General features: G+C 42.6%; 1 long non-coding RNA gene across 1 annotated transcript; it reads left to right on the forward strand.

The window, feature by feature from the left end:
- Positions 1-27,779, forward strand: LOC147116531 (uncharacterized). Its single transcript, XR_015078833.1, has 2 exons — positions 1-665; positions 27,502-27,779. It is a non-coding gene; the product is annotated as an uncharacterized LOC147116531 (long non-coding RNA).

Raw genomic sequence — 27,779 nt, forward strand, 5'->3', positions numbered from 1 at the left:
GCCAGTGCCTCATTCTCTCCTGGCACAAGAATAGACGCATAGGTGTAAGCAGGCCTGAATTGTGTCCAATTTTATTATTCTACCCCAGAGCATTGAAAAGGTAAGATCAATAAGTAAACGTTATGCTAATACTCCAAGGGTGCACACTCACACCCTTGGTATTAACAGAGGAATGGATGTACAGGCTCTTTCAGGCGAGGCACCATGAAACTGCATTTTTATCTTTTCTTACACCATAAAACTGTATATAAGTAAAGCCACTTCAGCCCTGCACATAGATCTACTGCTAGCCAGCTAGCCAGTAGCAGCATTTCCTTGCCGCATTTTGTATGGCCATTATCCTTCCATGAGGCACCAGTCTCATGTCCACATTGTAAAAGGAGATGAAAATACCAATCAGGAGCTAGTTGGAGCTTTACATTTGGCCTTATGCAACTGAGGAAGGTAGATCTTCTGATAGATTTTAAAAAGAGCTCTGTGTAGATGCTGTTTTATTTCCTATGATGATTGCTTTACAACCTGTGGCATGATTGACTGAATTTAAGCCTGTTTTGTGATTCACCATTTTCTTTTTTATCTAGTTGATGTTTAAGATGAAATAACAGAATCATGGATTGGCATGCTCAGAAGATAAGCACCAACACAGAAGGAAAGGGAGGAGCCAGGTATTGACAAGAATTTGCCAATGTATGGCGCTGCGCCTTCAGCAACAGTCATATGCCACACATGGAGCTTAGAACATGTCTATTTAAATTATTTCCTCACAGGGAATAATTGGTCCAGTTGCACTCTGTGTCCTTAAAGGGACAGGCCTTGGTTAACAAACTCCACCTTAGTAGCAAAAAGTTCCTTTATGGCCAATAGGAGTGGACTATCAAGGCATAAAACTCAATTTATTATATTATATAATAATACAGTATGCATTATATGATATAACACTGTATTCTCTGATTTACCATGATCAGTGCTTTGGGAGATGCTCTAGTTAATCGAAAATAATTGTGGGGCCTTGATGTGTCATTCTTTGGGTAGATTCTATCACAAGAAGATTACAATAATTAAATGAATGAGAGAAATGCAGGTGGTATATTCTGTTAGGTCTGATCCTATCAGAATCCCAGAATATTTTTTTCACACAGAAAGTTTCATATTAATCTATTGACTGTGTACGTAGGCATGTGTATATGATAGAACTATCATCGTCAGCTGAAAGCAAAATTGTCACATGACAGAGGTCCCAGGGAGCATTGAGCTGAGACCTCCAATCGGGCGAATATGATGTATCCACCAGTTTCCTTAAATTCTCATTCCTTTTCTCATGCTGCTTATTTTAAATTAGCCATCTTGGTCTAATCACTCTCATACTTGCCTGCAAGATTCTTACAATGCTAGTTTAGTAAATGCATTACAAGCTTCCTTCCCTCCTTTCAAGCATTGAAGATAATATTGCTGACAGACGATGAGGATTATGAAATAAATATTTTAAAGTACACCAGTGAATTGAGAGCGCAGTGGATATTTTAACCTTATTGTACTGAAGGAATTTCAGCATGCAGCTCACATAAGGCAGGCTGCCATTCTTGTTTTACCAATTATTAGTAATCTTCCATTGTCACAGTTAAGTGACCCTGCTTTATTGATGGACTCCTGTCTTAATCAGATCAAGTTTATGTATCAGTTCTTTTTTCCTCATTAATATGCCGAAGTCAACCATGAGATTAGGTCATATCTGTACACAGTTCTTCGTTTTCCTTGCATCCATTTAAATAGAGAAATTACTAAACACAACTGCCTGCCATATTTTCAGCAGTATCAGTCCCTCCCCACAGCACAGGAACTGCCTTTCCAACATTTGTATTAATAGGGAGGAGACACTAATCTGTGTTCAAACCATATTTGGAGAACCAGAATTAAGTGCCTGCCACGGATCAATGATAACCCTCTTACTTTTGAGTTAGGAGGTTTGGGGTTAAAGCCCCACTCCAGAGACATAAGCTAGGCTTAATACTTCAGTGCAGTACTGAAGGAGTGCTACACTGTCAGAGGTGCTGTCTTTTGCTTGAGATGTTAAATTACCTGCTCAGGGGGATGCAAGAGATCCCATGGCACTGCTTGAAGAAGAGTAAGGTAGTTTTCTGGCCAACATCTATCCCTCAACCAATGCCACTAAAACAGATTATCCGGTTATGTATCTCATTGATGTTTGTAGAACATGGTTGTGTTCAAACTGCTTGCCACATTTACCAACATTTCAACAGTGACGATACTTTAAAAGTACTTTATTTGCTGTGAAGCACTTTGGGACATTCAGAGGAGGTGAAAGGTGCTACATAAATGCAACTTTTTTCTACTTTCTTTCAAATTTGGGCCTGTTTGCTTCAGCTAACATAAACAAACTTTTCCACAGAGCTCCCCAGCTGAGCTGAATGGAAGTTCCTTCTTGATCTCTTTTCCTCAGATCCCAAAGCGTCCCCAGGCTGTACATATAACTGTGGCTGAGAAGTGGCCAGCTTATACCCAGGCCTCTGCCAATTCTGACGCAGCTCTGTAAGACATATGAGAATGTTCTAGGAATGGCTCCTCCTCATAGCTTTACTTCCCCTCCCCACATGAAACTCCTGCCTCTGCTCAGTGCCTCTTCACATCAGCGCAGTCAAGAACAGGAATTTAGTTAAGGGGAAATTGGAATAATGGGCTGGATCTTGCTGGAGCGGGGCAGCTCGTGGCGTGCCTGGTTAGTTAGACTTTTTTCTGCACCCTTCAGGTCAAAAGATCTTTGCGCCGTAACTTGCTGGAGCTGCGAGCAAGGGCAACAAGGCATCTGGGACCTTGGTGAACAATGGGACCAACAGTGTCATAGAGTCATAGAGTTTTACAGCACAGAAAGAGGCCCTTCGGCCCATCGTGTCCACGCCGCCCATCCACCCCTGTCCTGTCTAATCCCATTTTCCAGCATTTGGTCCATAGCCTTGTATGCAATGGCATTTCAAGTGCTCATCCAAATGCTTCTTGAATGTTGTGAGGGTTCCTGCCTCTACCACCCTTTCAGGCAGTGAGTTCCAGATTCCAACCACCCTCTGGGTGAAAAAGTTCCTCCTCAAATCCCCTCTAAATCTCCTGCCCCTTACCCTGAATCTATGCCCCCTTGTTATTGACCCCCCTACTAAGGGGAAAAGTTCCTCTTTATCTACCCTATCTATGCCCCTCATCATTTTGTACACCTCAATCAGGTCCCCCCTCAGCCTTCTTTGCTCCAAGGAAAACAACCCCAGCCTGTTTAGTCTTTCTTCATAGCTGAGGCGCTCCATCCCAGGTAACATCCTGGTGAATCTTCTCTGCACCCTCTCCAAAGCAATCACATCCTTCCTATAGTGAGGCGACCAGAACTGCACACAGTACTCCAGCTGTGGCCTCACCAGCGTTTTGTACAGCTCCATCATAACCTCCCTGCTCTTATATTCTATGCCTCGGCTAATGAAGGCAAGTATCCCATATGCCTTTTTAACCACCTTATCTACCTGTTCCGCTGCCTTCAGAGATCTATGTACATGTACACCAAGGTCCCTCTGACCCTCTGTACTTCCTAGGGTCCTACCACTCATTGTGTATTCCCTTGCCTTATTTGTCCGTCCAAAATGCATCACCTCGCACTTTTCAGGGTTAAATTCCATTTGCCACTTTTCCGCCCATCTGACCAACCCGTTTATATCGTCCTGTAGCCTGAGGCTTTCCTCCTCGCAATTTACCACCCCACCAATTTTCGTGTCATCTGCGAACTTACTGATCATACCTTTTACATTCTCATCCAAATCATTTATGTAGATCACAAACAACAAGGGACCCAGCACCGATCCCTGAGGTACCCCACTGGACACAGGCTTCCAGTCACAAAAGCATCCTTCGACCATCACCCTCTGCCTCCTGCCACTCAGCCAGTTTAGGATCCAACGCGCCAAGGCACCCTGGATCCCCTGGGCTCTTACCTTCTTGACCAGTCTCCTATGCGGGACTTTGTCAAAAGCTTTACTGAAGTCCATGTAAACCACATCCACAGCATTTCCCTCATCCACCCCCCTAGTCACCCCCTCGAAAAATTCAATCAGATTTGTCAGACATGATTTACCCTTGACAAAGCCATGCTGACTATCCCCGATTAATCCTTGCCTCTCCAAGTGGAGACTAATTTTGTCCCTCAGAATTTTTTCCAATAATTTCCCTACCACAGATGTTAGGCTCACTGGCCTGTAATTCCCTGGTTTATCCTTGCTACCCTTCTTGTATAATGGTACTACATTAGCTGTTCTCCAGCCCTCTGGTACATCCCCTGTGGCCAGAGAGGTTCTGAAAATTTGTGTCAGAGCCCCTGCAATCTCCTCCTTTGCCTCCCACAGCAGCCTGGGATACATCTCGTCCGGGCCTGGGGATTTATCCACTTTTTGGCCTGCTAAAACCGCTAGCACCTCCTCCCTCTCGATGCTAATATGTTCAAGTATGTCACAGTCCCCTTGCCCGATTTCTATGTCTGCATCGTCTCTCTCCATAGTGAACACAGATGCAAAAAATTCATTTAAAACCCCGCCTACATCATCTGGCTCTACACACAGATTGCCACTTTGGTCCCTAATGGGCCCTACCCTTTCCCTGGTTATCCTCTTGCCCTTAATATACTTATAAAACATCTTAGGATTTTCCTTTATTTTGCTCGCCAGTGTTATTTCATGGCCCCTCCTCGCCCTCCTAATTTCTTTTTTAAGTACGCCCCTGCACTTTTTATACTCCTCTAGGGCTTCTTCCGTCTTTAGTCTTTTGTAACTGCCAAAAGCCCCCTTTTATTTCTAATGCATTTTTGTATATCCCTTGTCATCCAAGGTTCCCTTTGCTTGTTGGTCCCACCCTTGACCTTTGCAGGAACATGTTGGCGTTGTACTCTCTCTATTTCCCTCCTGAAAGTCTCCCACTGTCTTGATGTGGATTTTCCTATAAGTAGCTGCTCCCAGTCCACTTTGGCCAGATCCTGCCTTATCATATTAAAATCGGCCTTCCCCCAATTTAGAACCCTTATTTCCGGGCCGTCTTTGTCTTTTTCCATGACCACCTTAAATCTCACCGAATTATGGTCACTGTCGCCAAAATGCTCTCCTACTGACACTTCCACCACTTGCCCGGCTACATTCCCCAGAATTAGGTCCAGTATCGCCCCCTCTCTTGTAGGACTTTCTACATGTTGGCTCAAAAAGCTCTCCTGGATGCACTTTAAGAATTCTGCACCCTCTAAGCCTTTCACACTCTGACTATCCCAATTTATATTGGGGAAGTTGAAATCCCCCACTATTATTACCCTATTATTTTCGCACTTTTCTGAGATTTGCCTACATATCTGTTCCTCTATCTCCCCCTGACTGTTTGGGGGCCTATAGTACACTCCCAGCAAAGTGCTTGCCCCCTTTTTGTTTTTAAGTTCTACCCATATGGCCTCATTAGAGGAACCCACTAATATATCATCCCTCCTTACAGCAGTAATTGACTCCTTAATTAATATTGCAACACCCCCTCCCCTTTTACACCCCCCTCTGTCTCGCCTGAAGATTCTATACCCCGGAATATTGAGCTGCCAGTCCTGACCCTCCCTCAACCATGTCTCCGTGATAGCAACAATATCGTACTCCCATGTGTTCAACAACAACTTCAGTTCGTCCACCTTATTTGCAAGACTCCTTGCATTAAAATAGATGCCTTCCAGCCCTGCCATATTCCCTTTTGCCTTCGCATATTTGCTCTGCCTTGTTTTTTTCTCTGTATTTGGCTGTAAATCACCCCCTGCTATAGCTCCACTCTGTACCCCATCCCCCTGCCAAGTTAGTTTAAACCCCCCCCAGCAGTGCTAACAAACCTCCCCGCAAGGATATTGGTTCCCCTCTGGTTCAGGTGTAAACAGTCCGACTTGTACAAGTCCCACCTTTCCCAGAAGCAGACCCAGTGATCCAGGAAACTAAAGCCCTCCCTCCTGCACCATCCCTTTAGCCACGCATTCATCTGTTCTATCTTCCCATTCCTATACTCACTAGCACGTGGCACCGGGAGTAATCCAGAGATTACAACCTTTGAGGTCCTGCTCTTTAATCCTTCACCTAGCTCCCTAAATTCTTGCTGCAGGACCTCATCCCTCTTTTTATCTATGTCGTTGGTACCAATGTGGACCACGACCTCTGGCTGTTCACCCTCCCCCTCCAGAATGCCCTGCAGCCGCTCAGTGATATCCTTGACCCTGGCACCAGGGAGGCAACAAACCATCCTGGATTCACGTCTACGGCCACAGAAACGCCTATCTGTTCCCCTTACTATAGAATCCCCTACCACTATTGCTCTCCCACTCTTTTTCCCCCCTTCCTGGGCAGCAGGAGCACCCCCAGTGCCAGGAAGTTGGCTGCTGCTGCCTTCCCCTGGTGAGTCATCCCCCTCAACAGTATCCAAAGCGGCATACCTGTTTGAGAGGGGAATGGTCACAGGGGTCTCCTGCACTACCTGCCTGCTTCTATTGCTCCTCCTGGTGGTCACCCATTTCCTATCTTCCTGTGCAGCCCTTCCCTGCGGTGTGACCAACTCACTAAACGTGTTATCCACGAACCTCTCAGCATCGTGAATGCTCAACAACCCATCCACCCGCAGCTCCAGCGCCTCAATGCGGTTTGCTAGTAGCTGCAGATGGATGCATCTCTGGCACACGTGGTCATCAGGGGCACCGGCAGTGTCCCTGAATTCCCACATAGAGCAAGAGGAGCATATCACGGGGCTGGGCTCACCTGGCATGACCTTCCCTTTACTTAATTTAAATTAATTTACTATCACCAATTAAAAATATCTCTAAGGCGCTTGTATAGTCTACCAACAGTCCCTGCTACACCAGAAAAGACCCTAGTAACTATAAACTACAGAGTTTAAGTTTAAAAAAGAGAAATACTCACCAACCAATCACTTACCTGCTCCCTGGTGACGTCACACTCTGATTACTTTTTACCTCTCTCCTCTGCTGTTGATTTGGTCCCGCCTCTGCTGAACCCGCCGGTTTTAAGTGCCGCCGGTCGCGCTGCTGCTCTCCCACAGGTCCAAGCTCTCTGACCTCGCCTCTGCTGAACCCGCCGGTTTTAAGTGCCGCCGGTCGCGCTGCTGCTCTCCCACAGGTTCAAGCTCTCTGACCTCGCCTCTGCTGAACCCGCCGGTTTTAAGTGCCGCCGGTCGCGCTGCTGCTCTCCCACAGGTCCAAGCTCTCTGTGTCTCCTTAACCAATGAGGTTTAAAGAGTGAGGAATGACAAAGAGGGTAAATTAGAGTGGGTGAATTAGAGTCAAATCAGATACCAAAAGAGAAATAGAGGGAAAAAAAGATTGGATTAAGAGATAGAGAGAAAATGAAACAGAAAGGAAAAGTAAGATAAAAATGTAAAAATATTTAATTTGACATTTTAAAAATCTCTAACAACAATTGACTACATGCAGGAATGAGATTGAACTATTTAAATTGTTCCCTTTTAGGACCAGTGAGAATGATTGGCATTGCATTAACAATTATCACATCGTTAAAAATGTACTTATGCTCTTAATTAGCAGACTTATCTTTCTGTGGTGAGGTTAATGGGCAATTAATCCAGCAAGTTCTTTAAAATTAATGGGGAGGCTAAGGACAAGATGCCATTTGTGCAAAGCAAATGGTGGAGCGGTAGAAATCAACCAGCAAGTTCTGGAGATTCGCAACTCATGGCGTATCTCTTAATCCCCTGAACTTGCTTTTGTTTTGCCCATTAATAACGGCGTGCATCGTTCACACGCCATTATGTTTCCAGCAAAATCTGGCTCATTGTCCTCCAGTGACACAGCACCTCATTGGTGCTCGAATGTACTGTACTGTACCACTGCCTTGCCTTAACTGGTATTTCAATTACTAAGGCTGGAATTTTCCCTACCGAGTCGGGTCAGGTGTGTGTGGGCCACATAGCGGGTCGATACCACGATGTATTGATCAGCCCGCTCTTCAGAGTGACTTTAGCATAATGCCCCCTATTAAGGCAGACATGCAAGTTTCCTATTAAAGGGTGCGGGTCTGATGAAGTCATCGATGACTCATTTCAAGCGGGGATATTTAAAGCAGCTTGGCCACATCGCATTTGAACGTTTATGTCGGAGTTTGGGGGCGGATTGGCGAGGAGTGTCTTGTTGCAGAGAAATAGAAAGCACCCCGCTTTTCCAATGAATCGCTACATATTCTTGTGGAGGGCGTCAGAGCAGGCAGGGAGGTCCTCTTCCCTACTGATGGGCGGAAGAGACCTCCCCAAGAGACAAAAAGAGCCTGGTTCCAAATTGCTGAGGAGGTCAACAGCAGGGATGTCGTTAGGAGGACATGGGTACAGTGCAGGAAGCAGCAAGGATCTGATAAGATCAGGAAAGGTGAGTGCAAAGCCACACTCACCTTCATCCTGATGTGCCTGTCACCACATCCCCATCACTCTGCCTTCCCAAGCCTACCCCTGCACATCATTCCTCTCACCAACCTACCTTGCACATCCACCCATCCCTCTCTCTCGATCTACATTCTCACATCCCCATCTGACTAACCACCCCTCACACTCACCCTCATCCTAATGTAATTATACCAAGTAACACGACAGAAAGAGGCCATTTGACATAGCCACCACACTCCCTCATAGTCCCCCTCTACAGATGTAACCCACACATTCCTTACACTCATTCCATCACTCTCACTCAAACTTCTCTTCTTTCCCTCCTTGCAGAAGAAGACAGCCCACAACAACAGGGAAAGCGAGAGACCCGGAGGTGGCCCTCCATCCTTCAGTACCTTAACTGCAGCAGAGGAGATGGCCCTGGAGGTCTCAAGAGTTGCAGAGCTGCTGGCGGTGAGAGACGGAGAGAGGGGGTCCTGTCAGCAAGCTGGTGACAGAATTACATCTCATACAGCCGCTTGGCATACAGCAGTCACTCATATGGTGACTGGTGTCAGCAGCCAGTGAATGTTCATCATGTGCATTATGGTATCATTACCCAATTCTTAATGTAACCTTTCTAAATCATCACTTTACCCTCCCACAGGTCCATCAAGAACCCCCCCCCCCCCACTGTCCAGCTGGAGGAGGAAGACGACTCCTCAGAGGAAGCTCCAGCCTCTGAGGGTGCGCCGTCAGCAACCAGCACAAGCGCAGATACGCAAGCCTCAGTGGGACCTGTGCAAGATAGAGTAGTGTTGTCACCTGGTGTCTCACACTTCACAAGTGAGCAAGAGCAGATGGTGTTGGCAGGAACAGTAGTGGAGACTCCTCGCCAGAGGGCATGCAGATGCTTCCAGCTCTGCTCAGCTGCGTGCAGACGCTGAGCCTCGGGGACCATCAAGAAAGAGGGTGATCCTGGCGGAGCAGCAACATTTGTGTGAGGCTCTGGCAGGTTTTTCAGCTGCAATGTTTGCAAATGACAGAGAATGGAGGAATCCATCTCGGACATGAGCACCACCATGTCACAGACGATGACAACGATATGCTCTTCCATGGAAAGGATGGCCACCTGCATGGAGCAACTAATGCCCCACTCAAATGAGCACATGCTTGCTATGGAGAACAAATGGCAGAGGTTTATAGACCTCCTCTCTAGGAGGGATGTAAACGTCGAATTGGGTCCTCATGGCTCCACTGCTCTGAAGTAAGGTGCTCTCCATCTCCTTGCTAGCAGGGAAGTGCGGGTGGCCCATGAGAGGGATAATGTTGAGAGGGGACATGGAATTGGGGGCTCTTATCAAAGTGCTCACACTTCTCCCCCGTTGAACCCCCTTAGTCAGAGCCCCAAATGCTTCCTCAGATCGCGATGGCCGAGTCTGCCCCTGCACAGTCGCAGGAGGAGCAGACTTTGGCAGGGCCATCAGAGGCTCCAAAACCCAGAGGACATCCGCCAAGAGTGTCTACGCAGTCACAGCAGGGAAGCGAGCAGCCTGCCTCTACCTCTGCTGAAGACAAAGGGGTTGCACCTCATAGAAGCAAGTGTAAAAGAAGAATGTCACAGAAATAGATGCACAAGGGTAAGCACATGAATGTATAAAGAAATGTTATTGTTAAGGTTCCGTTACTGTTATTATACATATAAATCTATTTATTTTCACCACTTTCCGGTCATGCCCATTTTTGTCTGCTACTTTGGAAGTGCCTTTGTGAGCTGGAGTGAATGGTGAGACATAACATTACCTTCAGCCATGGGGGTCAGTGTGAAAGGAATGGCTTTGTCATTGTAGGGATACTTTATGGTGTTGTTGGCGGGTGGGCGGCGGGGGGGGGGGATCTTGGCACAGCATATGGCAGCCATATGGGTGCAATGCAGGAAGTTAAATAAATCTGGCCATGATGAGGCCATCCCTGGTCTCCCGGGCTGCAGTGTGCTCTGGTGCTGGTGCCATCTGGACCTCAGGTTCCTCCTGCTCCTCCTCCTCTGAAGAGGCTGTGTACTCTGCGCCTTGCTCCTCATGCAGCTCCAATTCTTGCTGCTGCGCTATGTTGTGCAGGGCGCAGCAGACCACGACGATTCTGGAGACCCTGGTTGGTGCATATTGAAGGGCTCCTCCAGATCTGTCAAGGCATCTGAAGCACATCTTGAGCATGCCTATTGTTTGCTCTATGACACATCTGGTGGACATGTGGCTTTCATTATAACGCACCTCAGCCTCATTGCTTGGCCTCCTCAAGGGTGCCATGAACCATGTCTTCAGTGGATAGCCCTTGTCTTCAAGCAGTCAGCCGGTAAATGTGTTTGGCAGTGGAAAGAGCTGAGGGAGGGTGGACTGGCGCAGGATGAAAGAGTCATGACAGCTGCCAGGTAGTCTGGTGCACACATGCATGATGATCTTCCTATGGTTGCAGATGAGCTGCACATTGAGGGAGTGGAAGCCCTTGCAGTTCACAAACACTCCTGGTTGATGTTGGGGTGTCATGAGGGCCACATGTGTGCAGTCGATGACACCCTTCACCCGTGGGAAGCCAGCCAGAGTGACAAAGCCATGTGCATGCTCACTAACACTGGCTTCATCAGTGGCACATAATTGGCTGCTTGTTAAACATGGCATCGGTGACCTATGAGATGCATCTGCGGGTGGCCAACTGCGAGATGCCACAAATGTCTGCTGCAGACCCCTGGAAGGAGCCTGAGGCAAAGAAGTTGAAGGCGCTGGTGACTTTGACAGCCACTGGTAAGGCGTGTCCACCTGCTCCTCTGGGCTGCAGGTCTTGCTCCAGCAATGTGCAAATGTCTGCGATGACCTGGCGCGATAGCCTGAGCCTCCTTTGACACTTCTTCTCAGTCATGTTGAGGAAGCTCATCCTCTGCCTGTAAACCCTGTGTTGGGGGTATCGCCTCTGGTGCGCTGCACCCTGCGCTGATGCCCTCTGTCCTGTGCAGCATCAGGTTATTGAGAAGGTTGGTGGTGTTGCTGCTGCTGCTGGTGGTGGGGTGCATCCTGGTCTGATTGTAAAGACCAAGGTGAGACAGTAGCAAAATTAATGGGACTAAAAGTCGATAAATCCCAAGGACCGGGTGACCTACATCCTAGGGTTTTGAAAGAGGTGGCCATTGGGATAGTGGACGCATTGGTTGTCATCTTCCAAAATTCTATAGATTCTGGATCAGTTCCTGCAGATTGGAGGATAGCAAATGTAACCCCACTATTTAAGAAAGGAGGGAGAGAGAAAATGGGGAACTACAGCCCTGTTAGCCTCACATCAGTAGTTGGGAAAATGCTAGAATCTAGTATAAAGGATGCAATAACTGGGCACTTAGAAACTAATAGTAAGATTGGGCAGAGTCAACATGGATTTATGAAAGGGAAATCTTGTTTAACAAACCTATTGGAGTTCTTTGAGGATGTAACTAGTGGAGTAGACAAAGGGGAAGCGGTAGATGTGGTGTATTTGGATTTTCAGAAGGCCTTCGATAAGGTCCCACACAAGAGATTGGTGAACAAAATTAGGGCACATGGAATTGGGGGTAATATACTAGCATGGATTGAGAATTGGTTAACAGACAGAAAATAAAGAGTAGGGATAAACGGGTCTTTTTCAGGATGGCAGGCTGTGACTAGTGGGGTACCGCAAGGATCGCTGCTTGGGCCCCAGCTATTCACAATCTAAATCATTGATTTGGATGAGGGAACTAAATGTAACATTTCCAAATTTGGTGATGATACAAAGCTAGGTGGCAGTGTCAGTTGGGAAGAGATTGTGAAGAGGCTTCAAGGAAATCTCGACAGGCTCAGTGAGTGGGCGAGAACATGGCAGATGGAATATAATGTGGATAAATGTGAAGTGATCCACTTTGGTAGATAAAACAGAAAGGTAGAGTATTCCCTAAATGGTGAAAGATTGGGGAATGCAGATGCTCAAAGCGACCTGGGTGTCCTTGTACATGAGTCACTGAAAGTGAATGTGCAGTTGCAGCGAGCCATTAGGAAGGCAAATGGTATGCTGGCTTTCATTACAAGAGGGTTTGAGTACAGGAGTAAAGAAGTCTTACTCCAATTATATAGGGCCTTGGGGAGACCACACCTCGAGTACTGTGTACAATTTTGGTCTCCTTACCTAAGGAAGGATATACGTGCCAAAGAGGGAGTGCAACGAAGGTTCATGAGATTGATTCCTGGGATGGCGGGACTGTCGTATGAGAAGAGATTGCATAAACTAGGCCTGTATTCTCTTGAATTCAGAAGAATGAGAGGGGATCTTATTGAAGCATACAAAATTATTACAGGGCTTGGTAGGGTGGGTGCTGGGAGAATGTTTCCCTTGGCTGGGGAGTCTAGAGCCAGGGACCACAGCATCAAGATAAAGGGTAGGCCATTCAGGACTAAGATGAGAAGAAATTTCTTCACACAGAGGGTGGTGAATCTTTGGAATTCTCTACCCCAGAGGGCTGTGGAGGCTCAGTCATTGGGTATATTCAAAACAGAAGTCGATAGATTTCTGACTAGTCAGGGCATCAAGGGATATGGCGATTGGGCCGGTGAATGGAGTTGAGGCAGAAGATCAGCCATGATCTCATTGAATAGTGGAACAGGCTCGAAGGGCCAAATCGCCTACTCCTGCTCCTATTTCTTATGTTCTTATGTATCAGCGGCACCCATGCTGATGTGATAGACGGCAGGCCAAGTAGAGATCAGAGGAGCAGGCTGTCAATGTTGTGATAGTTACTAGCAATGTGGTGAGAGTGGCTTCCGAGGTTGCAGAAAAGACTTGCAAACTCTAGACCACCTAAACCTGTGCTTAAAATGGAGTCAGCAAGAGCCTTTCCCTTAGGCAAGTAATGAGGTGTCATGTGGGAGTATTTATTTGCATTTCCATGCTCTGCCTTAATGACCTCGCTCAATGGCCACTGAGCTTCCGCTGACAGACATGGTCCCCGAGCTGCGTGATTCCCGTGGTCATCCAGTGAAAATCAAAAGGTCTGGTTAAAATCCCTGTTAAGGGTCTCACAACAAGGATTTAATTAGCTTAATTAGGTCATCCACCTCTGCCGTTCGGGTCTGTGCCGCGCTGGCTAACATGCCCGAAATAAAGACAGGATGACGGCAGGTTCCCGACGCGCTCACATTTTCTGCTACTTTTACTCCGACCCGCCTCCAAACCTGCACGCAAGGCAGCGGGAAAGTTCTGGCCTATTTCTCTATTAGGGCACAGCACATTCAAATATTGAACCAATCCAAATCACTCTTACCCTCCACTGGAGTCTCCACATAGCCAATTGCAAGTCTCAGGCAGACAGTGAGGGAGAGCTGCCAAGCATAGGACAAATGTTTCCTTATGGAAATGAATTACAATTCAGAGGGCGAGTTAGCCTGTGCTACCTCCTACTAGTCAATTCAATAGAGGCATAGGGAGTGATTTTAGATTGGGCCCAAGGAGAGAATTGGAGAAAAAGGTGAATGGAAAGAATGCTATGTTGCAATCGTTCGCAACTGTTTTATTGCAGCTCCTCATCCATAAAGTTCTAATTTCAATACTTTCAATTAGAAGTCCAGATCTTCATTTTTGGCCAAGCTTTTACTAGAATAAAGAGTTAGTTGGTTGTTAGACTAGCATACACATAAATATAGTCTTACTAACATAGTGCCAAATAACCGAGTCTTATAAAAAGGAGAGTATGGATGGAATACATGAACTAATACATGGCCTCTTCTTGGACTCTTTCAAACTGATGTTCTTGATTTCAGGACAGAAATTCCAATTCACAAATTCCTTGTCCAAAACCTTAATGTGCTTGTACTACATTTTCGCATGCACTATGTTTACACAGATGCCAACTCATTTAAAATAAACAAGTTAACACCTGCATAAAAAAGCATACATAAGAATGCATTAGAAATGTGATAAATATTTATACATGAACTTCATTGATCAGAATTTCTACATTTTTGTATTTTTTTTAATGTGATGCGATATGTTTTAGTTGTTTATTTTGACTGCTTACGCTATTTTTGAAATGTGTTATTAGAAATACTTTTGAAGCTAGTTTCATTACAAATAAATGTACAATATTATGGAGTCACTGTAGATGAATGAAAATAAACCTTGGCTGTAAGGGTCCTATTGAAATTAGTCCCAATCTCATTCTAGCTGTCAGGGGCATACAGAAAGTTTTTAACTCTGCTCTAACTTTGCCTACCCACTCAAGGATAGGACAGGACGTGGGAAATGAAAAATGTCACACTGAAGCTGAGTTTTACTCTGCATCTAACCATGCTATGCCTAACCCATGGTGGTATCTGCAAATAGTGGATACCAAAAATCAGAATGTGGTCCCTTCCCCAGCAAAAATGTTCCTCACCTTGACCAGCACAAAATTCACCAAAATTACTTACGTTCTAAAAATGATCATTTCTATCAAGGATGTATTCCAGCAACCATCAAGGTTACTCCAACAGCACTTCCCTCCTCTGTGACCTTAAGCACTGAGAAGGATGAGTAACAATATCATGGGAATACCAAATCACCCCTCCAAATCACCCACTAAATCACACACCATCTTGACTTGGACATATATAGCCATTCCTTCAATGTTGCTGGGCCAGTATCCTGGAATTCCCTACCTAACACCATTGTGTCATTCATGGCTCAGTGGTGGTACTTTCACCTCTGAGTCAGAAAGTTGCGCATTCACGTCCCACTCCAGAGCACATAATCCACGCTGACATTTCAATGCAGTACTGAGGGATTGTTGGAGGAGTTGTTAAACCGAGATGTTAAACTGAAGTCTGATTTTCCCTTTCAGGTGGATGTAAATGATCCCATGGCACTATTCAAAAAAGTTCTCCTAGTGTCCTGGCAAATATTTATCCCTCAACCAACACCATTCAAACAGATTACCTCATCATCATCTCATTGGTGTTTGTGGGACATTGCTGTTCGCAAATTGGTTGTTGTGTTTCCTAACATTACAACAGTGACTACACTTCAAAAGCACTTAATTGGCTGTAAAGCGCTTTGGGAGGTCATGCAAGGCGGTATATAAATGCAAGTTCTTTCTTTATCATCACCACAAGGATTGAAATGGTTCAAGAGGCCCACCATCACCTTCTCAGGGCAACTAGGGAGGCGCAATAAAATGCAGCCTTACCATAGTCACCCACATCCTCAGAACAAATTTTTAGAAATCCAAAATTGTTTAAATAATCGTCTTTTTTGCTGAAAAGGGTACCTCAGCATTTGTACAATTGCACTTTGATTTTCAACATGATTTGCTCTGTCCTCGTACTGTTCTACATGCACCATTACAATAACAAAAGCAGATGTGTTTCTGAGACATGGATATTCCAGTAACACTGTGTGTTAAATAGACCGTTTTGTAATTTTGTTGTTGATTTCTAGATGAAAAATAATTATCATAATACTATTAAAAGATAATTATCGTAATATGGCAAATTATAGCTTTTAGACATTCCTGAGAAACTTGACTCTAATTATCACAGTGATCAGTTCCTCCTGAAAATTCGCCAGTAAGAAGAAGGGAGGCAATCCATGAGAGGCATCTCACTTTATGGGTATTCATGTTTACATTTATCGGGTAACATCTTTATAGTCAGGACTTTTCACATTTTCTGTCCTGGTGATCTTCAAACAGAAGACTGGTGTAATAAATCCTGTTTTATTTTATGGACAAATAAATGCTGAGATAAAATATTTGAACATCAAGCTTGAATACTTGCAGTGGCACCACTATTCTAATAACTAGTCTGACATTAATTTACTGCAATGTGCTGGAAGAAGAACGAAGGAGAAGGGCATTAAAAGAGAGAAATTACTATCTTACGGATTTATTGGGATTGGCCTCTCTCATTTTCAGCCATCATTAGTTGATTAGGTGCTGATGACAGAATGGACAACCAAGTTAGAATGGCTCAGAAAAAGGCCCTAAAGGTACTGCATTAATTGAGATGATGTACCGAGAGTAGTTGCTGAACATTACTGCAGATACTGAAATAAGAGCCTAATGCTTTGTAGGTGACTATGCGAATGTTCCCTTATAATCAGCGATGACTGCTGAAAATTTGCGGGTTAACATCATTTAAAAACAGCAGCAAATGACTTGTAACCTCAGGAATACCACAGCAGTCAGTCCTGTGGGTCCAAGCTTCCCTTGTGAAATTTTTCTGCATTGCAAACTCTTACATTAAATTGTGATAAATGAAGAGCGGAGGCTATTCATACAAATCAATGACTTTAGTGTATGTGTCATTAGCCTGAGAGATGCAGGCAGCGGTCACTACTATAAATCATATGATGATCTGCTGTCTGCGACTCTATGCTAGGAGATGCTTTAGGAAGGTTAAAGAATGAAATTAATCTGTGCATTTGCTCATGTTTTGTAGTCACCTGGTCACATGAAATGAGTGGGTGTCGGGCGATCTAGGTTAACTATGGATTCTTCTTGAAGTAATTTAGGAAAGGGGGTTATATAAAGTAAACAGATAAGGAAAATGACAGTTGGTGCAACTTCTGAACCCAGCTCATTCAGAAAACATGCTCCACAATGGGTTTCTTTTTGTACTGCTTTTTTTCATTGTCAGCAAGGAGGGTTCAAGGCAGGACAGGACATGCTCTGCTGTGTTTAGCACATGTACAAAGCTGTACCAGCATTTAATCCATCAGGATCTTAATGGAACAGGTTATAGATATTCTGCTAAAACCCCCAGGAAGATCAGAGAGACTTTGCGGCACAGTTTTTTTTTGACTTGCTTGATAATAGAGACTAACATCCAGATGCCCACTTTCATCCCAATTTCCAGCAGCTATTTCTGAAATAGTTATGCCCAGTAAGCAGTGTGGCTGCTAAAGTCCCCAGTTTGCTTGCTCTGAAGCACCATGATGAATGGGTGTTGACACTATTAAACAAAGGTATTATTATTAGATTACATCTGGTAGGTTGGGCTATTGGATAAGAGGGCAATGTAAACCCCGGGGCTTGATGTATCCAAGAATTACTACATGGAGCACTACAGCACTAGGTCAGAACTGAAGCAGCATAACTGTATCTATATTGTACGGTGAAACACACTTCAGCTTGGCCCTCTGAGTACGCCTTCAATATATATATACGTTTCATTGAGTGCAGATTACCTGACTCTTTTTCTCTTATTTCACTTTTATCCTTTTAGTCCTGAAAGCACCTAATTAGAAGCTCGAGCAGGGCTTTCTCTACTGCCCTTAAATCAGTAATTGGCTTCAGTGCTGAGACTGTCAGGAAATTAACACATCACACCGTGACAGCTGTTAATTTTTCCTCCTTATTTGTCATATGAATCACTGCTGATTTGCTGAAGTGCATAACAAATTAGTGATCTGTAATCAGCGCCCTCTCTCCAGTGTGCAGCACCTACTTGTTTTTTTTTAGCCCTGTGCTGTTGCACTGCTGTTTCACTGAACACAGTAGTGTGTGCAAGGACAGTTGTTGCTAGGTGTGGCACGCTCAATAAATCTAAATAGCAAATGTATTTGGAATTCAAGACGATTAGTCTGATGAGAAACATGGGTAGTATTTCCATCTTCAGGCAGAAATTGCCTTCTTATACAAATTTCTAAACGCTACACGATCTGTCTTTGTTACTTCCTCCGAGTAATCTTTAACAGCCTTTTTACATTCTGACGCTCTCAACCCTCACTTTTGATGATGTGATGCTAAATTACTATTTTTAGTGTTAGCTTTCTAATATAGTTTAATTAAGGAGACACTACCTGTTTTGAGCAGTTGCCATTTAAGTGCATCAGGCTACACAATCTCTGCTAGTCAGTGAATAATAAAAGGATTTCAAAAATAGCAACATCAAGCTGTTTATACTGTTATTATCTGTGCGTGGCTTGTTGCCCTGGAAGACTGATAGTGTGAATGCAACCTACTTTTACTTGAAACAAATCCTTCTTTTAAGTTCAGGGGAAGAAATGATAGCATAAACATATGCATCTTGGCAAGATCTATAAAAAGACACAAAGGTTTGGAGTGTTTAAAGATGAGCATTGAGGACGGATTCGCTGTGTTTGCAGTCAAGAGATGGCAACAGTAAAATGGACAAGCAGTGAGCGATACAGAACTGCTCATAGCCACCAACCCCTCGCCCCGCTCCCCCTTCCCCGCCCCCGGTGTGTAAACGCTACTTGCACATGGGGTAATAGCTTTTGCCCCCAGCACAGTTATTGTCCGCACACTGGTTTGAATTTTTATCTCCCCTCAACCTAATTAGTGCAGTTTGAGAATGGATGGGAGCCAGCAGGAATCTGTCTGGGTGGTCACTTTGTGCGCTCTGCTGTGCCATTTCCCACTTTGTTGGGCGGAAAGCCATGCTCAAACTGTGTGCAAATAAGACCTGTTAATGGCAGATCTTATCTGCACACAGCAGTCTGTTCCTGGATTGTCTTGCCAACATTTTCTACCTCTAGAACCAGTTTCTAGCAAATGGGCGAAGGGCAGGACGTACTTCATATAAAATGAAAACAATTCAAAATGGGTAAGAATGTCAACTTACCTAAAATTTTTCTTTTAAAATGTGCAGCATTTATTTATTCTACCTCAAATCTGGCTTCTCCTCATTGGCTTATTTTTTTTTTGAAACCCTCTCTCCTAGTGACTAGTATGAACATTATGGAGTAGAAATTCGTCTGGGTCCGTTTTTGCACAGGCAACACACGCCCCACCCAGGAGGCCTGAGGCCGGTCGAAATTGGGCCTCGTCCCAATAATTTAGGCGAGCTACCAGCATCTGTCGTACCTTAACAGGCAGCTCGCTCATTGCAACACATGAATTTCGTGCCACTTGCCACACTGGCAGCGGCCCTCAGGTAAGTGGCAAGGGGGGCGGGGTGGTCGCAGCTGGCAGTGGCCAGCAGGAGTGCTGTGGGGTTGGGAGGAGCACTCCAGCGCCTCCTGGGTCCACCTGAATTTAAAAAAAAATGAAACTTACCTTTGCAGTGATGGCCGGTTCCTAGGCAACATCCACACCCAGAAAGCCTGAGCGGCCCAGTGCCCTGCTCTGCTCAGGGCAGCCCAATTTCTTGAAAGTAACCTAAAACAGGTGTTAGGCTGCTCATTAGCATATGCTGTTTTACTCAGGCGCTCCAAATGCCTGAAATTTGTCCCATACTGTGTGCCTTGTCAATGACGCCCACATCCCAAGAATCAAAAAAATTATTTGCTGGTGGGAATTCAAAAATCTGAAAGTTTTTTTAAATTAAATTGTGACATCTAAGGACAGAACTAACCAATAAATTAATATTTAAATGTAATTTTAATGCAAATTATACATGCAGTTGATGCATACAATTTTTAAAACTTAAATTGTGGTTTAATCTTTGCTTCTGATTTACAAACTTGGAGGTTTGATTGCACACATTACAGCAAATACTTAAGTACCAGGGCCTTTAGATCTATAGATCAACCTTTCAAAATTCAGAAGTGGTCATGCCAGTGAACTGGGCTGTACAAATCCACTCTGTTGAGGTTCCTGCTGTCTGGAGCTGCAGTAAAGCCCTGGCTATTACTTGACTACTTAAGTGGCTGTTAAGCTACTTGAGAAGCATGAAACAAGTATTATTGTAAATGATTCTGATGAAAGGTGATTGACCTGAAACACGTTGGGCCGGATTTTCCGACCCTCACGGGTGCGTACGAGGTGCGTATGTGCCCGTAGAGGCCGCGCAAGTGCCGTTTTCAGGCATGCAAAGCGCATGCGCTGAAACCCGGCACTTGCGACCTGTCAAGAATGCTCTCGATAGATCATCCAAGAAAAGTGCCTCTGCGGGTGGAGAGTTGCGCTTTTTGCACAACTTCCGCCCACTGAAAGCCTGTCAAATTCTTACGCCTGGTAAAAACAGACATAAGGCCTGCTTTTACCAGCATAAGAGTTTAAAAAAATAGAAAAATAAAATTTGATCACTAATTTATAAATTAAAAATACTCTTAAAAAAGTTAAGTTTATTTTTAGCCCTGTAAAAATATTGAATAATTTTTTTCAAAAAATTAAATTTTTGTTTAAAATATTTAATTAAATGGCATTTTAATTAATTTAAAATATGTCATAAAAAAAATTATTTAATGTTTAAGTGTGTTTTTAAATGTGATCCCCATTCATACTTTTGACAGTTCTGTCCCTTCTTTCATTGGTTCGCCTAGCCCATGTGATCCCAGGGGCGCTTGCGAACCGCATGCACCCCTGGGATACCTGGGCCTCTACACATTTCAAAGAGGAGAGGCCCAGGATCGCAAGCCTCAGGATCTACGGAACCAGCAGGTAAGTTCGTAGATTTTTTTCCGATCGGAGGCATCCGCCCGCAGGAAGCCTCAGATCGGAAATTCAGGGCCGTTAACTCTGTTTCTTTCTCCACAGATGCTGCCTGACCTGCTGAGTATTTCCAGCATTTTCTGTTTTTATTATTGTAAATGGTTCTTGATTGGCCAACTTTCTGCTGGTAAGTCTAACAAAATCCTATAGAACCACCTTAACTAGCAGAAAAATGAAATAATCTGCAGTTCTATTTGGAGCAATTAAAGTAACACCCAGTTTCTGAAACATGCACCCCTTGAGTTGCTGTTTCCCTTTTGTTGCTGCTAAAAGCAATTCAGGGTCAAAACTGTCACATTGTTCTGTGTGATGCCTGCGTCCTATGTAGTGGCATCATTTACTTATGATTCATAGAAGTAAAACATTATCATACAAATCTAGGAGATTTAATCTGGTGAACACAGAGGGCTCTGACTAGAGCAGTAAGAAATAATAAGAGACAACAGAGAAATGACTAGTTTTATGTGAGATACTAACTGGGGTTTCAAGCTAGGACATATTACTATGGAGCACAGTGCATTGAATATTTTGAATGAATTGTTATTTGTTACACTCCTGACTGGCAGTAAGATTATACATGCTTTGCAAGATGACATCTTTTTCATACTGAAGCAAAGCCTCTTGAAGTTGTAATTGTCAAATTAGCACTTCAGTGCTGTGAAATCATGTCCACTGTGGACTAGACCATGACTAAAAACTTACTTCAGTTCTCACCTTTTACAGTTAGCATTTAGGGGTATGTTTTGCTACTTACCCTGGACATTAATCTTTGGTCTTTCAATATAAAAAGCAAGTGAAACTGTGTAGTCTCATTTTTTTCATAATAATTTGATTTATTCCACACATGTACAGCATGAGCATCCTGAATGCAATGTTTGAATCCAGTGTATTGCACATGGACTTTTATCCTGTATAGGCCAAGAATCAAAGCAATAACATTATTCTTATATATGCGGGAGTCAACATTAACACTTTGCCATCAAAAGTGGCTCATTTTATTCCCATTGATAATAAAGGAAGCTTTGTGCAAAATTTAGCATTAAATGGGTTAACTTATTTATTGAATACCGAAATATAGTTTAACAAAACATGATGGAATTAAATAAACATCTTGTTGACAATACTGTAGTTTACGGCAGATGTTTGGTTAAAAACCCTGCAAGAGCAGAACTGTCCAGTAAGATACACAGTGGGATCATTTACAGGCAAAAGAAAGTTGCTTCCAATCAAAATTTGCATATCATATGACGGTTGTGACCAATATAGACTAAAAGCCTGAATTTGAGTCTTTCTGTGTTTATGGTCATTTATCATGTGACCTGCATCTGGGTGGCCCTTGTTCAGCATGATGCACTAAAGTTAAATTTTCTTCACCTCATGCAGAACATACACCATACACTGATTATGCATAACGGATCAAAGGAAATGAGTACATTGGTGCTTATTTGGACTTCAGTGTATATAAAGCCCTGCATCACAATACATTCATCACGGGCATTTAAAAATGGTAAATACTGGTGAGAAATTGCCACAAGGTAAAGCAAACTAACTGAAATTTTTATGACAAACATGAGGAAGATGCTTTCAATGCTGGGAAGCAACAGCCCTTCCTATATGGTCAGGGAGGAAGATATAGAACTGGATCTATAGCCAAGTCAATGAACTTATCAGTCACATCGCATGGAAATATGTCGTGAGGAGATGGTGGGAAGATCTGAATTATATGATTAAAGAAAACATATCTCTTCAGACACTGCATTAAACGTAATACATGGTAAATATTACCGTAGACTTGTTCATCACAATTGGCCAGATTGGCCTTTTAGAAAGTTGAGATTGCTTAATATAACACTAGGCAGGGGTTGAAGCTAGGGCCATCTCATCCTCCTCACTCCAGCATGTCTACAGATTAATGTCCTCAGTTACCCACCCATATGTTCTGTGTGACACATGGCAGGGTTTCAAAACTGCTGGCAAGGTGGGAATAGACATATCTGCACATAGCATCTGATATATCGCACACACACCTCAGGAGATACTGCCACGGACCAGCTGAAAATCAGGCTTTATATCAAGAGGAAATGGAACCTGGTGACAGTTTCGTTGTGTCTTAACTTTGACGTGAATATAGTACATCCAAATTGTATATAGGTGTATTTGTGTAGATTTGGTTTAGTGATCCTATACTAATATTTATATGTAGCAGTTGTTTAGAATCAAACAGTTCCTGAGTGGTCATAATATGCCTGCTATCAAATAATATGTTCACTGCACAATTAGATGACGATACACCTGAATTAAATTTTATGCTATTAAAGTATTAAAAGTTTTAACTGAACAAAATATTGTGAAGATACCTTCAAGAAAGATATTGCTGTCATAGGACTTCCATATGAAGTGGTTGTTTTCCTTTATTTTGCAATTCCCATGAAAATAGTCATTATCACTACTCTTCAGAACTTTCAGCATTGACTTAATGCTTAATTTAAACAGCTACAGCAGTGAGGACTAACCAAAATGATTACAGAAATATTTTTAGCATATTTCCAGCTCTTAGTCTCAAAGTATTTGACAGTCCTGTAAAATGAATAATGTACAGCAGATAACAGGCTATGGGTTGAATGTTTCATTAGGAAAAAAATCTTCAGCAACCTATTTTTTTATGTGAAAATGTTTCATTATTTAGGTTTAATTTATTGTTTGTCAGTTTAATAATAATGAGCAGGGAAATGCAAAAAGAAACGAAGGCATATTACCTTCCCAAACACTAATTATTAGAGCTCGCCGATCATTTCTACTCAATGTGCCTGCTTAAGGATAAAGCAGGTAACTTGCAGGATGATGTGGCCAAATTACACAGTCTGAGAGCTTAAAGGCTCTTGATAGCAAAGTTTAAATTCATGAAAGGAAACGGGGTTACAATTTTCAGATAGGGTACTCTGGTTCACAAAATGGGATCCTGCTGTAATCAAATTGTTCTTATTTAAAAGCATCTAAATATATTTGACTTTGTCAAATCTAAACTGTATTTTAAATGTGCTGAAAATGTGGTGATATATTGGGCTAAGTTTCACATGCTGCTTTCTTGGAAGCAACTGAAAAGCCTTCTTGTGTGATCTCTCATACTGAGACCAGAAGAAAAAGAGCTCTTTTAATCCCTAGCCTACACATACCAACAATTTTTTTATTATTCAGATAGAATCACTTTTGATCTGTACAGAAAACAAGCATAATCTCTGTACATGTACATAATATCAGGCTGCTATACTACAAAATACCTCTGCACTGCTCAATCATTTTTGCATTTTTATTTCGGATTATGGACACATTTACCTTTTGTTAATTAGATTTCTTCCTTGTTCTGGTATTTGCACTAATCTTATGGAATCTGTTTTTGTAATTTCCAATCATTCATTTCATTACCAGCTCCCCTAGAATCCAGCTAAGGCATGTTATTTTTTCTGCTAATTATAATCCTCAATTACAGATTGTCGCTTTGTCTGATTGGCTCTCTACACCAGTTGCTATGACTTCATTAGCAATGTCTTATGACCCTGTTATTTCTTGTGACTAGATTCGCTTCACTTGTCCTCTGGCACTGTCTCACCGGGTCACCTCTCTCCTAGGTTAGAATGTGTCAAACGTAGAAGCTATATTACATGGATTTTATCTTTAATCACTGACTACTGAAATCAGAAACGCCTCTAAATGTTGCCATTTGAGGTGTAAAATATAAAGTATACATTCTTTGATACATTATATGAAACATCAGGTTTCTACTTCAGTATGATCCCTTGCTGATAAGCAGGGTCAGACAGCTGTAGAATTTAACCCATTACTTCTATTAACGATTGTACAATGATAATGCTGTGTTATGCATCAAATTCACAAGTGTGAAAATCTCAGTTGTGCATTCTGACAGTTTGTGAGCGAGTGAAGGAATGTTAGCAGTGAACCATTAGTGCAAATCCTATTTCTGTGGGAATTTCTTTTAAGTTTTAGAGACACTCTGAGATGTAGCTTCTGGATCAAGTCAGTCCCTGCAGTGAATCACAAGAGCTTAATTTCTTTGCAGTGAATCAGCATGTTGCTGGTATTGATCTTATCATCTTAGTGTATATATATTTAATGCACATCTGTTATTACTATTGTCAGTACGATTTGATATTACACAGATGTGATATTAGTGATATCAGAGCCACATGACAATACTACTGCTTACACTGCACTGCAGTCATTAATGGCAACACAGTGACTACCAAAACATCTCTTAAGCTCCGTGAAGATCTCCTTAGCTGCAAATTTCTTGTGGCACAAGAAGACTGAGAAAATATGTGTTGCTGCTGTAGAATACAAAATAGAAACAGATAAAACTGACCAAAAATGGAGGCGATTCCAGAAGAAATGAGCACTTGTGACAACAGGGGATCTGAGTTCTTAGCTGCAGAAGAAAATGATGAAGCTTTTCTTTATTATCGTTTCTGCCATATTTAAATAGATTAGGAATGTATAACAAATGCGACATTACACTACTTGTGAAGTATTGATCTTTGACATTGGTAAAATAAATCCCACCATGCATTGCAACTGGTTCACTCCCCTTTATTTAATTTTCCATTACCATGTGAAAACTTTAAAAAAAATTAAACTCTCCCTATCTTGTTCTGTCATTTTCTGTGTATAGTATCTGTGGGATAAAGCTCTAGTCACAGGATTGTACATGTCTCCAGTTTATTCAACAGGACAACTGTTAACATTAAGCTCATTGATATATGTTAGTATATTTTGAAATTGTGCTTTTTGGATCCTTATCTTGTCGTTTTACACAATGCAATGAATTTAATTTTCTTCCTTTGATCATTCTACCTTCCTGTTATCTCTGATCAGTACTGTGATGTTCTCAACATTAACCTTTAAACTCCACTCTCTGTCAAAATCCCCCTGCCCCCACCCGCCACCCCCTCCCCGGACTCTTCCTTTGTGAAACCCTGGAACCCTTTTAATGTTGCAATAGCCCTGTAAAGGTCATTCTCTTCAACCCCAGATGTGATTCGGAAGAATTCTGATCGAACCTAGGAGCATAGAATGAGAAAAGGCTATGACTATATTTGAAATGTAAGAGACTTTAAGAACTTTACAAAGCCTCTACAAGAGTTTAGTGCTGTGAAACTTACAGGCACTTGTTGGCAGTTTCGGACTTTGCCAGCTGGGTGCATCTAGGGCCCCTTATCAGGAAACACTCTCTGTAGTGTGGATACTGGGTAACCTAGGTTCAAATCCAGTCCAGACTGATGGCATGAAAGGCTGCTGTGTTGTTAATTACTGTAAGAATCTTTAGTGATATCAATTTGTTAGTCTCAAGCCCCAAAATAAAACCTGTAACAGCATGTAATGATTGGCAGACTCTCTTAAAGTGGCACAAGGACAAGTAGGCATATCCCTGATGATGTAGTTCAGGATGTTTTTTCTGAGCTTTGAGTCCACTCCATTGTCGAGGCAGTGTAGAAAGAATCTTAAACCACATCTAACTTATGTCATCTCTGGCCTGCCAGTGCTTGATGGTGATAGTGGATGACAAAAATAAAATCAAAATGCTTTTCAGTGGTGATACGAGTCCTGCTTCATGAATAGGACAGTGCCAGACATCCATCTTCTTTCAGACAAATATTATCAAGTTGGGTTCTCATCCGTATTGCCCCACCCAGCAGCTTAGCTGTAAACTGACCTCACAGACACACCATGAGTGATAAGATTCCAGTGCTGGATAACAGAAGGATTTTCTTCCAGGACATTCTACTGCAACTTAGCTTTCTTATATGTACATAGAACAATATGCACTAACATACATTTTGAGCTGAAAATATTAGATAGATATAGAAATGTTTCAAATTTGACTCTTCATTAATCGACAACCTCTCAACAAATAGTTTTACTTCAGGAATAAAATACCATTGATTGAGATCATCACCGATGCACATTTTAGAGCTGTACTATCATGTCTACAGTATGTAGATTATAGCATGAACAGTATTCCAATTAGTAGAGAAAGAATGGAAAAGAATAAAATCCGATGTTTATTAAGTGTCGGTTCTGATGGGTGCTTAATGTAATGTGTAGAGAAGTTAATGAAAGTTTTTTGTGATTTAAACCCTTATTTCAGCTGTTTGCGTGTTTATGCGCCATAGTTATAAACTAATATAATTTGTTCACATTCATGCAATCCATCAGCATTGCTTTATGACCATGCGAGTCGAGTTAGAGATCTAAGCATAAATATCTTTTTGTCATTGTTTTAATGGTGTTTTCGGACATAGCTCCTGAACCTGAGAACAAATTGTTTGCTGCTTTGTTGCTGTTGTCACCTAATAAGGTGATGCTGCACTTCCAGTTTGGAATGAATTTTGCACTTTCTAGTGCTGATTTTGATTGCTATGCAGAAAAAAGGCATTGCAAAGCAAAGCATTATATCAGTGAATCTTTGTTAAGCAGGCCTTGAAAGTGCCTGACAGCATAATTAATCTTCTGATATGAACAAAGAAACTGACTCAATAGTAGTGAAGACACTTATTAAAAATACTAAATACCTCGCTCTCCATTTAAAAAAAAACCTTTGAAAGTGTGTTGGATATGTCATTATCTTTCTGCAGCTTCTGAGTGAGTATTGATATGAGCAAAGGTTGTTGGGATACAGTGCAAAGAGAGGATCAAATGAAGCACACCCTCAACATTAGATGGAGAAAAAACACAACCAGCAAGGACGTAAATACAGCAAACCGTGGAGTGCCTGGACAAAGACCTCTTTTTAATATTTGCTGAATTTATTCTTTTGCTTTCACCAAAATTGTTATCAGATTGTAAACAATTAGTGGCAAAGATAGTCCACATTTGCATTGTAAACAATATAATAAATGGATTTTGAAATGGT

The sequence above is a fragment of the Somniosus microcephalus genome, chromosome 6, assembly GCF_052327205.1.
Source record: "Somniosus microcephalus isolate GS21.2 chromosome 6, FLI_Smic_1.0, whole genome shotgun sequence".
Lineage (NCBI taxonomy): Eukaryota > Metazoa > Chordata > Chondrichthyes > Squaliformes > Somniosidae > Somniosus > Somniosus microcephalus.